General features: G+C 36.7%; 1 long non-coding RNA gene across 1 annotated transcript in view; it reads right to left on the reverse strand.

The window, feature by feature from the left end:
- Positions 1-1,281: 1,281 nt before the first annotated feature.
- The window catches only part of LOC119538672, a 131,180-nt gene continuing 112,911 nt past the window's right edge, over positions 1,282-19,550 (reverse strand). The window contains exons 2-3 of the long non-coding RNA XR_005217618.1: positions 1,562-1,723; positions 1,282-1,344 (exon numbers count right to left, since the gene is read on the reverse strand). This is a non-coding gene — a long non-coding RNA (uncharacterized LOC119538672). The remainder of the gene's footprint in view (positions 1,345-1,561; positions 1,724-19,550) is intronic.

Here is a 19,550-nt window from a genome sequence, read left to right on the forward strand (position 1 = left end):
ATGCTCGTCAATATTTAAAACTGAACATCTGATCTCTTCTAAACCCAGACCTGTTTTAGTGAGTACTGCCTTACTACCTTCTGGCTCCACTAACCAGATACCTGTTAGGTCTTTTTTTTTTATATTTCAGGTCATTTTTTTGATACCTCCTTTTCTCTCACCCCTATAAATCTTATAGATCACCAAATCTAGTTTTACTTCTAAATGTCTCTCAAACCTGTCCATTTTCCTCTACCTTTTTCACTTTTACTCCAGTTCAAGCTATCATTTCCTACCTGAAACACTGCACTAGTTTCCTATGTAATGCTCCTGTCTACTTTGTCCCCTTCCAATCTATCTTCCATATTTTAGCCAGAAAGATTTTTTCCCCCAAAAATGCAAATCATATCATTCCTTCATTTAAACAAAAGACCTTCCATTGTTCTCTGGATATAAATCAGAATCTGCAATGTGATTCACAAGGTCCTCCATGGTTTGGCTACTCCATTCGCCTCATTCAGCACTACTTCTTCACTTGCCCTTGGAGCTCTGGTCACACTAGCCTTCTTTGGTCTTTAGACGGTCTCATTCCCTCTGCCACAAGGCCTCTGCACAGTTTTTCCCCACCCAGAATTTTTTTCACGGTCTCCCATCCCTAGCTATTACCTACAATCCATCATATCTCAGATTAAGTGTGATTTACACAGGCTAAACTTCCCTCACCCGAGACTGCTAGGAACGCTTGTTACCTACACTCAGATTGTAGCACACCATCTCTGCATGGCATTTACCACAACTGAAATGGTTTATTTGTTGTCTCATTACTTGATTAATGACTCCCTACACATTTAGACTATCAGCTTCTGACACAGACCCTCTTTTGGCTCAGCCTTTGGAACAGATAGGAGACACTCAAATATATTTTTTAATAAATGAAACTGTTTGAATTAAATATCTGAAACATTCAATGTTAGCCGTAGTGGTTGATCCCCTTGTAGTTTCTGTCTGCTGTCACAAGTTACAAGTTATTTTTAGCTTTTGGATGAAGCAGAGGATATTTTAGGATCTCTGTGCATATTAGCAGAAAAGAGATGATATGATAAAATTGGGTAATTTGAAGAAAGTTTAATAAGAAACTATTTGAAAAGATGTGAGATGGATATAGAGAAAGCACAAGAGATACTGGAGTATCCCCAGGCTAGTAACCCCAGCCAGAGCAGGGATAGGGTCACTCACCTCCCTCCCTCCATGTTCTAGCTTCTGCTCCTCATTGGCTAAAGGCAATAAGAAGCCAGAGGGAAAGAGAACTTCTTATGGTCTGTACAGGCTTGCTTCCCAGGGCAAAGAGAAGGCTGAAGAATAGATCTACAGGAAAGATGAAAATATCCAGCACATTACACAAAGTGAATTACACCTAGAAGAACACTATCATTCATTTACTTATCCATTCATTTTTACTTATTTCTTAAGTAAAAGGATGAAGTTGTCATCTGTCTATTCTATAATAAGTAATATTCTCCTATGCAGATTCTAGCCTCCAAATGCACATGCAAAATAAATAAAAATTAAAGAATCTACCTACCCTAATCCCTCAGAGTAAGTGTGGCCATAGTCAATAAGACATCTGTCTAGCCTTGTTTCTGCATTCTTCCATATTCATTATGGGGTTGGATGATTCAAATGCGTCTTTGTAATCCCCTTGCTTGTCAGAGAACTCTTTCTCATCTCTGCAGTGAGGAGACATCTATAGAGTAATAGAGGATATGTTTTCTTTCCTCACTTCTGAACTCCCATATTTTAGATAGTTTTTTTTTTCTCCTAAGTGCCAGATATTTCCCCAAACATTTTATGTTTGGTCTTTCAAGTGGTGTAGGAAAAAACTTCAAATAGCATCCACTTTTATTCTTCCTTGTAATTTATAAGGGGACAAAAAATGACAGAGACCAAAAGAACTCAATACAACACTTCATTTTTATTAAAGGACTCAGATTAGGTTCATAATTATTCCCCATAATCATAATATAAACTTAATTTCATAATATCAGCAATAATATAATATAAAATAAGATATCATGATGTTTGCCTCCGTTGAAACTTATCTCCATATACTGAAGAGAAGTAAAATCCAATTAAGAATTTTGAAGACTGAATTCATATTGGATGCTCCCTACACATCCAGTGCTGGATTCTCTTCTTTATTCCATCCACATGCTGTCATCTAGTTTCATGATGGCAAAGGCACTATAACCTGAGGCAGCTCATACAAACTTCGAATATCTCTGGATCCGTCCTTCTCTTTATTCCAATATGTATCCAATCCACAACAATATAACTGTCATTTCTCAAGCAATTACTGTGGGTTGGCAACTATGCTAAGAGCTTTACAAAAGTTACCTTGTTAAACTTCCACAACATCCCATTAAGTATGGGTGGTAGATTAATGACCATGTTTAATGATAAAGCCCAGTGACCACGCCCCTTGGCAATATAACTTTTCTGTTTCTCTCATCCAGAGGTGGAGTCTTCTTCTCCAACCCTTTAAATCCTCAGTATCTTTTATCTTGCTTTGACAAATAGAATGTGGTGGAATTGACACTGCATGTTTTTTATCTTGGGTCTCAGGAGGCTCTGTAGATTCTTCCTTTGCTCTCTTTTGCTGCTGCCCTGAGGCCACCAAATAAGGAAGCAATCTAGACTGCTGCAGGATGAGAGGCCATGCAGATAGGATCCAAGGCACCTCACTAATAAACAGCACCCGTTATCAGAATGTGAGTGAGCCCATCTTGGACTTTCCAGCCCAGCTGATACTCCTACTGAATACAGCCACATAACTGAGCCCAGGCAAACCAGCAGGTGACTTCCAAGTTTATCCAAAGAATTGAGAAAAAGAATCATTTATTATAGAATGTTCAACTTCTTTTATTTCACCCCTGACTAATAAAATATTTGTAGTCATGTTGTTCTTTGGAATGATGTGGTACCAAGTAAACTGTTTTTTCATTTGTTTTCCTAAAGCCAAAATTCCTCCATTTATTTAGTTAATCTTTGAATCGAAATGCATGTATTATATTTAGTACCATTGCATTTCTCCTTATGAGATTCAGATCAGCTTTCTAGTCCTTAGATATCTCATTGGATAATTATCCTGTCCTCCAACATGTTCAGCTTTGTCCTTAGGTTGGTAATATCCACAAACTTGAGAAGCATGATTGCAATATCTTTGATGAAGTGATGGAAAAAATGTAGAACAGAAGAGAATCATGTAATACATATTAGATATTTGTCTTCAGTTTGAATCCCCATCCCTCAGTTAAAGTAATCTCAGTAACCCCCATAATTTGACCAGATTTGTTCCCAAGGTTACTATTGAATAATTTATTCATTTATTCAGTATATCTATATTGAATCTCTACTATATCCTGGGCACTGTGCTCTGTGCTGAGGAGACAATGGTGAATAAAACACACAGGGTCCCTGCCCTTCAGCCTAGTTAGTTTAGTAAGCTAGTAATCATACTCAAAATATATGCATACAAACAGTAATGATTGCCATGAATAAAAATGAATTATTAGAGTGTAATACTTAACATTTACACAACTCATTGCTAAAAGCTCCTTTATCTCCTTGAACAATGTCTCTGATTACCCTACAAAAGAAGGCACTAAATTTAGGCCACTATGACTTGTTCTTGGTACATCAATGCTGGTTCCTAGTGTTCAGTGTCTCCCTGACATATGAGTATGAAACTTCAATGTGTTTACAAACCACTTGGGGATCTTGTTAAAATGCATAGTCTGGTTTAGTTGGTCTGAGTTGGAGCATGAGAGTCTTCTTTGCTAACCAGTTCCAAGGAGTTGTTCAGGCTGCTCCTCTACCCACCTCACTGCCAGAAACAAGGCCTCAGGAGATACCACCCAACCCTTTAGTGAATATTTTGTCCTAAAATAGTCTGTCATTTTAGGGAGGCATCGCTGAGGTTCTCAAGCAGAGAGATACAAGCTGTATAGGAGAAAACCACAGTCTGGAGTCAAATAAATAGGAATTTAAACAGAGACCAGCACCTCAATTGCTGTGTGAGTTCAGACTGGTATTCTCACCTCATTGTACCTCAAAGTCCTCATCAATGAAAATGGAAATAATAGTTTGCTGTGGGGTTTTTGAGAAGAATAACTCTAAAACACAGTAGAAATTAAACAAATGGTAGCTTTTATTGTGTTTATTAAATGCATAACATGAACAGAGCTATGCTTTGAGAAAATTACGCAGATAGGATGCAATTTGATTTCAAAAGGAAAGAGAGCAGGGGCACTGGGATAAATCAGACATATCTTCAGCTCCACCAGCATTTAATGAGCATGTATTATGTGTTAGAAACTATGCTAGATGCTGGAAATTCAAGGCTGAATCAAGCAGAGTTATCAAAGAGTTCAGTAGGGAAGACGTATAGACCAACAGCTATTAGGCAAAGAGGGATTCCAATGAACATGGATCCATTGATTCATTTGGCAATATGCAAGGGGAGTAGCAGTTGTGATTAGGAGTCAGAAATAGATTTGTTATTTATATTATAGAGGTTAAAGGGATAGTGTAGGATACGGATTACAAGAAATAGAAAAGGGTCAACGATAGTTCTGAAGCCTCAAAACCTGAGAGGATAATGGTTTCATTAAGAGAAAAAAGTGAGATAAAAATCAGGTAAAGGAGGGACAAAAATGCATATATTGAATTGAAGAGAAATTGGTTCATCTCAGTGGAGATGAATTCAAAGCCCTTTTGAAATAGAATCACCATGGGTAGTAATATGTGTAATTGAAGCTCATTTACAGAATTCAGGGCAAACTAACATGCACTTTCTGGTTATTTTTGTAACAATATAATTTGGATCATCTGTTTGTATATCTAGTGAATGTTTGCAGATATACAGAAAGGCATGTATGTTTATGTTTGGTGTTTACACTACATCAGCAGTTTAAAAAAATTACTACCCTGTTTCTACTCTATTAATGACAGTCTGAATTTCGAAGGCTTGATAAGTTGTTTACAAGGAAGTTCAGAAGGAGAAATCAGAGTATGTTTGCTGAATATTGTGAAAACATTTTTCTCAGGATGTGTCACTGGAAATGGCAATTAGTCAATGTAGGGAAACTGATATATCTGTAGACATTAAGTCTCACTAAAACAAACACCCAGACCAATGTAGTTTTGCTTCTGAGAGAAATAAATGAAAGTATGCTGATGTATAAATAGTTGCATACAACTCATATTTGCTACCCATGAATTGCCATTATAATTCTTAGAATAAGCCAGAAATGAAGCGTCCATATTTATATTTTATAGACAAATATGGTGAGGAATGGGGAAATGAAGGACTTACAGACTCAGCCAGATAGAATAAATGAGTGCCTAAAAAGTTTTAAATGAATGCCTGCTTTAAATCAGGCACTGTGATAGGCACTTTCACATTTTTTTTTTTTTTTGGTCCTCACCATAATCCTGTGCATTTGCTATTTTATTATCTTTGACATTTTGCAGATGAGATAATATTATTACATAGTATTTAAGTAGGTTGATCAAGATCATGCAGGTGCTAGATGGAGCATCTGTTGGTTGCTTCCCTTCAATCATTTCTCCCTTCTTTCCCAACAACCACAATTTTTATTTAGGGATCAATATAGTTCGAGGGCAACTGAATACATTTCTGGCTCCATAGGTGAAAGATATGGAGAAAACCAAGCCAATCAGCATATTTTATTATTCACAACAATTAGTCTGGGGATGGACATGCCTTCTAAGCTGCTCTGATCACAGAATATCTAAGAACATGCCCTGGGAATGCTGGAGCACAGTCACACTGTCACACTCACTGTGATAATGGAATGCTACTGGCAACCACTTTAGGCTCAACCAACCTCAAAAGAAAGCAAGCAAGCAGATGGATGGTGGGAATCGGGGTATTTGGTTAAGCTGCTGGATCAAGTCTTGATGATTTGGGGGAAATCTGGACTTTTTGGGTCCTTAGAACCCAAGATAACCTTCAATACTTAACCAAATTTGACTTTTACTTGTAACAGCAAACATTCCAATGGATGCAGAATACCCCCTTATGCTACAAATAAGGTCATTAAGCTGAAAGAAGCAAAGCGCTTTTCCAAGATAGCACAGCTGACTCTTGATAAAATTAAATGGGGAGTTCAGGAGTCTGCATTCCCAGTCTAGTGATCTTTTTCATGCAATGTGCTGACTTATCAAAGTCATGCAGTGATTAAGGTAAAGATCTAAGATTGCTAGAATCCTTAGAATGTATTCTTTGTGAAAGAAAGTCAGTTAAATACAACCTTTTTAAATATTCTAGGAGCAAAGCAGCATAAAAGTAAAATATACCGTTTGTAATAAGTGCTTTTACTTTTTATTAGTAAATGTATTGGTCTGAATTGAAAATTCTTTGAAGCTGGTTTATACACTTCTTTATATCTCTCCCTGTGCCAAGCACTACATTGGCCATATTAGTTATTCAAGTAATTCTTTGTTTCATACCTGTGTTCCTCACTAGGTTATAACTTGCAGGAAAGCAAGGATTGACTTTCTAGTTCAAACGTGCATTTCCAGTGCCTGATACAGTGTCTGTTGCATGGCAGATTCTAAACATGTGCTAAGAAAATTATCTAATACCCTTTTCTCTGCTAGATGCCCAAGAGTCATACAACTTATAGTCCTATAACTTTGCCTACTTAAATAGACCATTTAGAAGAGAACAGTGCAATAGAAATAACATGTAAGTCACAAATGTCAACCATGCATGTAATTTTAAATTTTCTGTTAGCCTTGTTGAAACTGTAAAAATAAACCAGTGAAATTATTTTTTATTTATCCCATTATTCCCAAATATATCACTTGACACATAAGCAATATTAAAAAAAAAAAAAAAAAAAAAGATACTTTACTTGCTTTTTTGGTACCAATTCTTTGAAATCCAATGTGTGTCTCATCCTTACAGCACATCTTAGTAGGATTAGCCACATTTTAAGTGCTTATTAACCACAGATGGCTAGGGCTACCGTATTGGATAGCTCAGAGCTAACCATAACCTATGTCTATGACATTGTGCAAACCTAATGCTCCAGGAGCTAAATTGTGACTGGGTTTCATGTGAAAACAAATTTTCCAGAAATTTATATTAAAAATGCACATTGCCATTTCTACAAATATAAAATTGCTGAGTTTCTTTAAAATCTATAATAATAGCCCTTGTCATACCATAAGCTCTGTTTTCACAATTCCCAAACATCAAGATGTTAGCACCATTAGAGAACAAGCATCTGTTTAGCACTCTATATTATTTTCTTCCCATACAATTTTTTTAATCATGTAAACTTAACACAAGAAGACTATTTCATGGGATAAATGAGTCTAGTTGAAAATATTCTCAATAAATTATTTTACATATATATACATGGCATGTGAAAAGTCTTTAGCATATGATTTCCAATAGGTTTGAAGATTCATGATAAATTTTTGCTTACTCTATTTAGAAACTTAGCTCCATGGTTTAAATAAAAATTCTGTTCATTTCTAATCATTCAATAACCAGTTACTGAAGATGTCAGTCAGTATGTGAGGTTCTAGGGATGCAGAGATAAGGAACTACTCCTTACATTCAGGTGGCTCACAAGTCTAGTAGAAGGAGATGGCCAAATGGATTTATGCAGTGATAGAGATTTTCTGACTGAAATTGGTCTAGGCACACTGGGGACCCACAGGAGTCAGAGATTAATTTTACCTGGTGGTAGGGAGAAAAAAGTCGGTAAAACTTCTCAGGGAGAAGCACTTGAAATGACTTCTGAGAGATGAATGGAGGGCCACTAGGACCAAGAAAACTAAACTCACTCTATCCAACTGCTCAGAGCTGTCCGGCAGAATTGTCAGAGCAGGGGGGCATGGGCTATGCCCTGGTGGGGGTAGCAGCCTAGGAAACTGTGCTGCAAAAGGCACAGAGGGAGGTTCCTGGCTTGTGGGAGACTCAGCCAAATGCAAAAGGCCAAAGTTGCAATTTCCGTATTTCCATTTTGAGACTTCCCCCAACCCTTTTAACCCATATGGTTTTGATAATTATTTTTAAATGGAAATTCAGATAGCAGCAGGCAGTAAGTATCTGAATTAGAACTTCATATTGGGAGGCTCTGTGGGGCACTTGGAAAATTTTATTTCTTCCTTCCAATGAACCAGAGGTGGAAGCTGGCATTTCTATCCTAATTTTAGGAGTTCCACTCCCTCTTATTCTGACTTTCAATTCTTAAAGAGGTGGAAGTGTGGGCTGGCTGTTCATTCTCTTCTATGTGAATGCTCCACCCCCACACCCCCCAAAAAACGTAAAAACTTACTAGAGATACTGAGTTGACCTATATGTAAATAAACACAGGGCTTCCCAATACAGAGTTCCTGGCAAGTCAGACATTTGGATTAGCACATTGTCAGCCTCTGAGTGGTGGTTCTTTCCTAAGGAAAGGATGTGCATTAAGTAGCAGAGTGCCTGGCTAATAAACTCAATTCAATAAATATGACTAGTCTAGTGTAGTGGTTCCCAAATACTGATCCACAAAGGAGTGTTCACAGGTTTAAAGAAAATAAATGGTAGAGTAATGTAGTATTTATTGTGTGTATACGAGAGAAGCTACCAACAGTTCCTTCTTGGAAAGGACTGTGTTTTTGCTCTGTATGTGTATCAGTACTAATTTTTAAAAATAAAATTCCTTCTTTTTATTAAGTGGGGTTTCTAATTGATAATAGTTAATTTTTAACTTAGTTACTTTCTAAAATATAAAGTTGGCAACCTTATGATAAATCTCCAATTCCTAAAATTTTACTTTACTCACTCATGAAATAAAAAAAAAAAAAAAAAAAAAAAAAAAATAGAAGCTGTTGGTACAGCAAAGATAGAGAGGGCTTGAGGATCAGACCGATACGGAATTAAATCATTGCTTGACTACTTACTAAGTGACAGCTTTGGGCATATTAAATAGCTTCTCTGAGCCTTACATTTTTTTCTTACAGTTGTAACAATTGATCTTCATTTAATAGCATCAGTGCGAACATTGAATGACATTATATACATAAAATGCCTCAGAACTTATTTCCCTTCTTCTCTTGCCCCTTTTCTATGTGGTTAATGACTATCCTTTTAGACATCAATTGGGCATTACGTCTTCTGAAACATTGGCCTAATAGCCCAGCAACCCTCCCATATGCACTGTACTCTTTCAAGAACAGGCAGATGAGTTAGATTCCACTTTACATCTATATTCATGGAACAACTAATATAATGATTTTAGAATTGGTTATAGTCTAATGAATTAGTGCGTATGCATCTTTCACATCATCTGTGGGCCATGGATGAGCTTTTCTTCTCTTTCTCTTCAGCACAGGGCACAGTGCCTGTGTCAGTGCAATCAGCATCTAAAAAACTATAAATGGCCCCCAAGGAAAGAACACACTCACATTATTCTGTCACATTGCCACTCTGTTATCTCACACAGAGAAGGTGTCTGGCAGCACCAAGACTGAGCCCCAGCATGATCGTACTATAATTCTGATGAAATACAAACATATATTAAGTGTCACATTAAATGATCATATGGAGTTCACCTGAAAGAAAGGAAGGGTCTCTTAACGTCAGTGGCAGAGGTAGTAGAGGACAAGGAATGAACTCAATAAGCACTCAAGACATAGAAAAGAGTTCTTGCTGACATCATCTTGCATGCACATTAGTAGCAGGTGGGAATTCCTTAGTCTGGGGTTAAAATTGTTTCTAAAACCTCCCACCACTCCATTGCTGTCAGTTTATTCTTCCTACAGGCATTATGCAAAGGGTGACAGCTGATTAAAGGGGTGATGAGTCACTTAGAAAAATCTTGCTTTGGGTAAATGAATAAATAGAGAAAATTCAAGATAAATGATTATACAATTGCATTTACTAAGACATTAGATAATTGTCCCATAAGGAATAGTAATTTGAATCAATACAGTGTTTTAAAATAGGATTAGAATGTTCCAAATGATTAGGACAATTAATGATATTGTCTAAAAAATTCTCCAAAGGTCAACTAATTATTTAATTTGCACAATAATGAATAAAACCTCAGATTTTAAATATATTGGATTAAGTACAGGCAATTTAAAAAGAGCAGGTTATTCAGTGATCAACCTAAAACCACCCACATGCACAAATTGACATTAGTTCAAGCAGTTAATAAAAATTAAATACACACACACAAACACACAAAATAAAACAAATGCAAACAAAGCAAACTGCCTATAAAATGAAAATAGGAACTTTAGGTGGCAACTAAGTAAACGACACTTTAAAACATCTTGTAAAAGAGTCTGACCCAATCACATTCAAGGGACATGTTGTGTTACCAGGGGAGGTGAGAAAGTAATGTTCAGAACACTGCACTAGGGACCCAAATCCTAGTTTTGATTCTTTTCAGAAAAGCTGGTTTGCTTTGGATAAGTAACATAATTTCTCTAAATCTTCATTTTCTGAATTGTAAAATGGTGATCAAAATGGTCATTTCACAAGTTTGTTCTGATGATGAAAAGAGAAACACATGCAAAAATTATATTTCATTTTTGGCGCCTACGACATCTTATTGAATATCCCCTTCTCTCTGTGAGAGTAAGGCATAGTAGGAAAGAATGGACTTTGAAACCAGAGAATACTATCTGACCATATATCGTAACTTAACTTCTTTTGGCCTCAGTTGATTTATTAATAAAATATAAATACTATTGACCACACAGGCTTGTAATAAAGACTCAGTAATAAGTGTTTAACAAACAATAGTACCTATTGTCCTGTTTCCTTTCAATTCCATTTTTCTCACCAAAAGAACATAGGGTTTTTGTTTGGAGTATCCTAAGTCACAATCAACTCACTTTTTAATGCTGTCCAACACTATAATGAAAGAGGAGTTTCTTTACTCAAAGACTCAAACCCCCTCCGACATGTAGATATGTCAGCATTACCCATCATCCTCTCCTTCTATTCCTAGAGATGAATGTATTTCAAACAATCTGTAGCTTAACCCATGTGAAAATAATAGAATGCCAGCAGGATTTTTAAAATGGATTTGGTGTTGGTAGACATTGCCTCACGATATGTTTTTCATCCAGGAAGCATGCTGAGCTTAGAGCTTCCCACCCCTACCCACCCTCTGTACTCCACAATGCTTCTCAAATAAAGGCTCATGCACCAAGGCCAAATTTTTATTATGTTCATAAGCATAACCACCCAAGTACTCACTACAAGGACATGCTGATTCATTTAAGAATAAATTATTTTTTTTTAATTTCATCTTTCAAATGGGAATGGTAATACTGGGTTGATGATGTTGAGAATGATGTGATGTCAGTATCTGGAGTGATGGTGGTGATGGTGGTGATGGTGCTGGTGATGAAAGCGGTGGTGGGAATGGTGAAGAGATTGGTAATGGTAGTAATAATATTGCTGGGGATCCTTGGTGTGCTAGGGGATAAACATCTCTGCTTTGGAGTGTTTACCAATTTGCATTGGGTACATACCCCTGCCATGGACTATTTCAATTACCAATGTGATGCCACTAAATGTAAAGTTGGGAAGAGATGCTAATTACCAGTCTCACCAACTGGTATGAGCAAATTTCAGCACACCATCAGAGGTAATGGGAGTAGTAGGATGGTCGTACTGGTGGTGGTATTGGTGGTAATGGTGAGGGTGGGGTTGTGGTGGCCAGGGCTGATGTGGTGATGGTGGTTGTGGCAGTGGTGGTAGTGATAATGGTGTTGGCAGTGTTGGTGGTATTGGTAGTGATGATGATGGAGGAGTTGGTGCTGATGGTGGTGATAACGGTGGTAGCAGTAGTAGTGGTGATGATGGTGTTGCTAGTTAGTAGCCGTGGAAGCAGCAGTGATGATAGTGATGGTAATGGTGCTAGTTATTAGAGTAGTCTTGGTGGCATTGGTGGTCGTGGTCACTTTTGCATAAAGCATCAAAATTTACAAAGTATGTTTACCTGTATTACTTCATTTAATTTTGAGAAAAGAATTTTGGTTTATAATACTTTTATCTCACTTATACAGACTAGAAAATTGGACCTCAAGGGGAATAAAGCTTCTTGGTAAGAACAAAGCCTTTTCATTTGGGTATTTCTGTATTGGGATTCCAGCTCTGCCTTGTCCTACTTTACAAGCTTGCACAGTCAGTTTATATTTTGAACCCAGTTTTCTCATCTTTAAAATAGTGAACCTAATATCTTCTTTCCAGAAATGTCATAATATTAAGATATTGCAATCATTTAAAAATTGTCATGAGAGTTTAAGAGGTAAGTAAAAATGATATAACACCTATTTTGAAATAAGAGAGAAATAAAGACTTTATAGGAATCATAGTTTCTGTTAAATAGGACGGTTTTGTTTATTCATTGTTCTCATACTGCTTTATTTCATTTTGTTTTGTTTTGATTTTGAGTTGAGTTCTTTGATCAGCACCCAACAAAGGAGTGTTTGACTTTAAGAATTGAGAAGAGTTCACTTGCTACGCATAATACAAGGGGAAGAATTTAGCTCTCCTCAATTAGTCCTGGAAAGGGTTGCTAAGAAGAGAGAAGAGGGAGACAAAGTGGGGAGCCTACAAGACGGACATAGCCTGAGATCAGGTGAGAACACTGCAGTAGTCTGAATAACAGCTATTCAAAGATATCAGGTCCTAATTCTTGGAACCTATAAGCAATGTCTTAGAAGAAAACAAAAAGCTCTTTGCAGGTGTGAATAAGTTAAGGATCTTGAGCTGGGGCAATTATCCTGGATTTTCCATGTGGGCACTAATGCCATCACAGGGTTCCTCATAAGAGAGAGGTAGAGGAAGATTAAGTACACACAGAAGAGGAGAAGGTGATGTGAAGATGGGAGGAGAGATTGGAGTGGTGCAGCCACAAGGTAATGCATGCCAGAAGCCAACAAAAGTTAGAAGAAGTAAGGAATGGACACTCCCCTCAAACTTCCAGATGGAGTATGGCCTTGCTGACACCTTCATTTCAGACTTCTGGCTTTTAAAACTGTGAGAGAATAAATTTCTGTTGTTTTAAGCCATGAAGTTTTTGGTAATTTGTTACAAGACCACATGTAACTGATATAAACAACAAAATTCCTGGTTGTTTCACAAAAATAGTTTAGAAACAAGATGCTTAATATGGATTTGCACTGCTTCACCATTAAACACATTTTCCTCTCCTTTCCCACTCTCTCTCTCTCTCTCTCTCTCACACACACACACACACACAAAGCTTCAGCAAATTTATTGTATCTACAAATGTGTTACTCAAATAGATTTGAGTTTCAGATTTTTGATTCTAAATCATGCTAAGTTTCATTTTTTAGAACAAGGAATAGCATCACTGAGAAAGGGTGTGTGAAAGCAGTAGCCCAGAAAACAGAGAGCCCATGAAGATAGAAGAAGAATTTGTAGATACTTAGGGAAAAAGAACTTGGTCTTTTACAGTCTGTGGAATAGGAGGAGATTCAAATCAATATTAAGTTGAGTGGTGGGGGTGTGCTAGTTTGGATATATTATGTCCCACAAAAAGCCATATTCTTTAATGCAATCTTGTGAGGGAAAATGTTGATTAGGTTGGAACCCTCTGATGTGACTCCATGGAGCTGTGACTCAATCAACTGTGAGTAAAATGTTTGACTGGATTATTTCCATGGAGATATGGGTTCCACACATTCAAGATGGGTCTTGATTTAATCATTGGAGTGCTACAAAAGAGCTCACAAATAGAAGGATCTCAGAGCAGCTGAGAGGGACATTTTGAAGAGCAGCTGGGAGAGACATTTTGGAGACAGCCGCTGAAAGCAGACTTTTGCTGACACTTTGGAGATGCTAGTCCAGTGCTCCAGAGAAGCTAAGAGAAGACAAAATGCCCCAAAAGCAACATTTTGAAGAATGCACAAGAGCTGAGAGAGGAGATGGAAAACAGTCCAGATCCAGAAGATGCCAACCATGTGCCTTCCCAGCTAACAAGAGGTTTTCCGGATGCTATTGGCTTTCCTTTGATGAAGGTATACTTGTGTTGATGCCTTAATTTGGAAATTTTCATGGCCTTCAGACTGTAAATTTGTAACCGAATAAATCCCCTTTATAAAAGCCAATCCATTTCTAGTGTTTTGCATAATGGCAGCATTAGCAAACCGGAACAGGGGGCTACAGAGAAAGAAGGATTCCGAATGGTATATGAGATGCATTAGATTGCAGTTGTGGCTGTTGTTGTTATTGCTGTAGTAGTTTACTTGTTCAAGACTGCACCAGTTATTAGTATTAGAACCAGGGCAAGGAAGTATCAAGTAGCAATAATGAATACAAGTGCTAGAATCAGGCAAAGCATTGTTTGAAGCTGTGCTCTATCAATACAAACCATATGTTCCTGGATAACTTATTTAGTTCTCTATGTATAAATGTCCTCAAATGTAAAACAAAATAGTTATCTTCTTACAAAGTTTTAGTGCAGATTAAGTGAAATAATGCATTCAAAGTGCTTAACATGAAGACTTGTTAATATCAATAATTATAATAATTATGAGTCTTATTATTTATCTACATATTCTTAATAGATAGATAGTTTTCACTTGACTTGCCATTCTTCTTTGTCTTAATGGTATCTTGTTAGAAGGAATCTGCTCAGGTACAATCTTAAGGTTGAGCTGAAACATCAACTTGTAATGTTCATGAAGGCCACAGGTAAGCCAGGGAGGCCTGAGGCAGCAGTGATGAGGGAGTTTCTAAATAGAGACAAGGAGGAGGATAAGACTTGGCATGCCCTGCACAGATGAAACTCAATACACAATGATGACATAATGAAGTCAGAAGTGTATGCATCATGGAGCAAGCCAGAATAAAGATAATGAAAGAATATAGGCAAATAATTTAGGATGGTTGACATAAATTGTGACTGGACATCTATAGGAGTTATCTATTTCTGCATAAAAATTACACCAAAATTTGTGGCTTAAAAAAACAAATATTTATTATCTCACAGTTTCTGTTGGACAGGAATTCATGAGTGGCTTACATGGGTGGTTCTGGCTCAGGATCTCTCATGAACTTACAGTCTAATTGTTGGCTGGAGCTGTAGGCATCTGAAGGCCTGATTGAAGCCTAAGGATCCACTTCTACTCGCATGACTGTTGGCAGGAGGCCTTAGTTCACCAATACATTTGCCTTTCCATGTGGCAGCTTGAGTCTTCTTACAACATGGCAGCTGACTTTCCCAGAGCAGTTGATATGAGAAAGCAAGGTAGAAGCTGCAATGCCTTTTATCATCTAGCCTTGGAAGTGATACACCATTACTTCCATCATATTCTATTTGTTAGAAACAGATCACTAAGTCTGATCAACACTCAAGGGAGGAAAATTAAGCTTCCCCTCTTAAGGGAAGGAGAATCAGATGTATGAACATATTTTAATACCACGACCCTGCCAAATGGGTAACCATCCAAGGTTAAACAAACCATACTGGGATGGTCCATATCAAGCAAACTGCCTGAAAATACTAGTAATTCTTTCCACTTTCCCCCTTTTCTCCTGACTTTCTTTCCTCTTCTCATACATACTTATTTCCTTTCCTTTCCTCTTGGTAAAGGGGATTTAAGTTCATATTAGAATAAAGGAGATATAAAAAGGGGAGAGAAAAGTTTCCAGAAATGAAGAACTAAGAAAATAGAGGCATAATTCACCCAGTTTATAGAGATAGGAGTGCTATGCTCAGTAGACATTCTCAGGATTAACAAGCAAATATAGTAATATGGGTGCTGCAGTTTCCCAGTACTGGAACACACAGAAGAGGACCCTGTCTGCCCACACAGAGGCTATCTCCTTAGCTATTCTGACCAGAACTATATTTCCTTTAATTTGGTTAAATGGTAATGCCCACTCTTTAGCAAGAAAAATTTGGAGACTGCTCTAAGAGCCCATTGTAATGCCTTCACTGGCAACAGTGGTCATTTTACCGCTTGAGAATTACATAAAAATGACACATAGCCTTGCAAAGAGTCTAATTCCATCCCTAGAAGGCTGCAAATGTCCAGGGGTTTATAGTTCCACAGTCACTTCCGGCTTTTAGATCCTGCTAAAATTCCCATCAAACTTACATCACAGGAGAATATTTTTCTTTCACTTTTATGCTAATTCATGCTGCCTCAGTAAATTGGGATGGTTTCAGTCTTCTTAAATACTCAGAATATTCCAGAAACAAGCTCTTCAGTGGAAATAATGTGGGCAATCCAAAGTCCACTCTGGTCAGAGTGTTTAGAGAATGAAGAAAAGAAGTATAGGAAATCCCGCTGACTGAGAGAAGCCAAGGAGAATTCACACGTCCTCCAGAGTGTATGGACCTCCAACAACACCAATAATTATGGATTCTAGTTAGTTTTCAAAATTTGAGTAAGCAGATTTACAGATGTCTATCAGAGAAGGCAGCCATCACATTAAGAGGAAACTTGAACTGCAGTCCCTCATTTCCTTTTCATTTTCATGAAAAAAAAAATCAGCAGAATGCAAACTGATAAGAGAGGCAAATCACTGAAATGCAGGAATCACAGAATTAGCAGTTATCCAAATTTCTCAGTTGAGCCTATCATGAAAGTGACATCGAATCATTGCCTCATGACTGTGGAGTTTCTTGTGAGCTAAAACATCCCTTATTCCTACAGGGAAAATTAATGGCTCAACCAAAGAATTAGATTAGTGGAGCAGAGAGCCTTTGAAGATCTCTAGGAAAGACTTCTTCAACATTTTTCAAGTTGACACCCCATGAAACAGAAACTTCAGTGCTAAATCCTTTGAAATTAGTCTATCATGATCATTACCTTCATCTTTTCTCTTCTCAGAAAAAAAAGGAATTTTCAGTGTGACCCACAAAATTTTGCTCCATTAGCATGTCAGTTTTGCTTAATAGTGGGTCAGTTGCATGGCTAATTGTATGAAAGATAAACAAGGCCCAGTAGCTTTCTAAGAATCACTTTTAGTTAAGTGAATTATATCCATGGTCCTTATCTTCAAAAACCTCTGTAACCGTGGCTTTGTCTTGCCATGGTGGAGTACAATTAGCTGGCCTGCCTCATTCATAGGTTATTTAATTTAAATTCTCAGTTAAATCTTAGTAAAGATATACCTTCATGAAAAAAAAAAAAATCTTTATTGCACTAAATAGCTATTTGATTCTCATACTGCTTGGCCGCTAAGCATTTTTTGAATTATCATGTAAATTCTTAGTTCCACTGAAAATTACTTGTTCATTCTAATCCTAGGAATGAATGCTTAGATAGGCAAGATGTTGAAAGCTTTGGGTAATCTTTATGAAATATTTGTTTAAAATAACTGAAGGAGCAATTTCACTGTGCAAGCCACAGGCTTATATGGTAATAGATCTGTTGTGATTAATACATGCCAGGGCAGGTCAGAACACAGCAAAGTTCTCTGATCTCTTTACATCACACAGTGCTACAGACATCCCTTCTCCTTCCCCATAACAGATTGAGGAATGCCATTCAAAAACTCGAGGTGTGGTTTATCTCAGCTTTATTTCACTCAACGTGGCACTGAAAAATTATCTGCTGTTGTTCTGCCATCTACTTGTTCTCCTCCTTTGCCCCCTGATCTCCCTAATCCAAAGATATTTATAATTATTCCCTAAGGTCAATTGTCAAGTTCTAAACATATATCTGTGTCTAAATACATGTATGTATAAATGTATGTATTTATTTACAGAGGAAAAGTTATCAGTTTCTAAAATACAGGTATTAGTGTGGACTAGTAGAGGGTGGTTATGGGCATTGACCTGGGAGTCAAGAAATCAATATTTTAGAGGTAAGTGCACAATTGAGCTATCTTTTGACTGTTCTGGGATTCAGTAATGACATCCTGTTCAAAAAAAATAATGAAACAGAAAGGAGAAAATAGATACCCACACTGTGAAAGAAAATAGAGATTTATTTCTGATAAGCATCTCTCCTTCCTTCTTCACTTTAGTTTGGAAAGCTATGTATTGATTTAATTGGATCTATTGCTAGAACATTATTATTAACTGAGTGTTACAACATTTTCTGAGTTGCTTTTGTATCAAGGAGCTCTGTTGTTCAGAGTTACATACTTTAATATTTAAGAATGAATTGTCAATGGATGACTGTATGGTTTATGAATATATTTCAATAAAACGGAATTAAAAAAAATAAAAATAAATAAAAAAATAAAAAAATAAAAAAAAATAAAAAAAAAAAGAATGAATTGTGATGATGTTTGGGATTTGCTTCAAAATAATGCTAAATGAATGGTGACAAAGTGATTTGTACTAGTTGAAGCTGGATGATGGGCACATGGGGTTCATTAGTCTATTACCTCTATTTTGTATACTTTATATTTTCCATAATAAAAAGTTACAGAAATCAGGAATAAAGTAAAAAGAACTATTTCTTCTGTGACAAAATCCATGCTTGGCGCTGCTGTTTCATTCAATCTCCTCAATAATTTTGTGTAAAAGATATTTTCTCTCCTAATTCAGAGCATAGAAAACTGAATTTACAAGATGGAGAAAATAATATCCATAATTAATCAGTGATAACATCTTATGTTTTAAACATATACTCTTTCATTTTTCTATTTTTTTCTTATAATGTAATACATATATAGCTTATGACAACAAGAAATGAATGTCTTCCATTTACAATTTTTAAATGTTCCTTCTAATCTTATAGTGTGTTTTATATACATTTTGAACATGTATTTTCAGAGTCCCCTAATCTTCTGTGCCTAGGCACCAAAGTCCCAGTAGCCGAGATCACATTTCTGGAGCTAAGGAATTTTGAAAGGCAAATGCCCAAGACAAAGTTTTCTCATGAGTTCTGGACCTCAGATCTAGGTATGGAAGACATAAAAATTCAAGAATGTACTAGTAGTTTTCTCTCTGACATGAATTTCACCATTATTAAATTTAGAATCTTGCTATGTTGGAATCTGAAATGGCCCTAGAGATCCAATCTTCTTACGTTTCAAGAAAATGAATCTCAGAGAGAGAAAGTAGCTCGGTGGAGACCAGGTCCCTTAATTCTCAGACACCCTCTCTTTCCATCACCTCATATAGATTCATTATTCACCATGCTGAAAAATGTATCAGGAGTTCTAGGCAAGTCAGGAAAAAAGAATACATAAATGTGCAAAAACACATACATAAACACAGATATAATATACACATAAACCCAGATTAATAGAAGACATTTAAATTAACTAAAATGTTCCTTACCTAAAACCCAGAATAGACTGAGGTCAGCTGGAGATGATTTTATCTAAATCTGTTTGCAAATCTGTAATTAAATCCATATGCACTGGCAGCTATACAAAATATCGCCCCATGGTGTTACACTTAGTTAAGGATTAATTAGATTAAAAGCTTTGAAAACTAATTCAATGAAAAAGAAATGATATTTTGAGTGTCTGTAAAGCAGAATTCTTCTTACCACATTGCTTTCCTAAAGAAAGTTTCTCTCTC

This window comes from Choloepus didactylus, chromosome 6 (genome assembly GCF_015220235.1).
Source record: "Choloepus didactylus isolate mChoDid1 chromosome 6, mChoDid1.pri, whole genome shotgun sequence".
Classification (NCBI taxonomy): domain Eukaryota; kingdom Metazoa; phylum Chordata; class Mammalia; order Pilosa; family Megalonychidae; genus Choloepus; species Choloepus didactylus.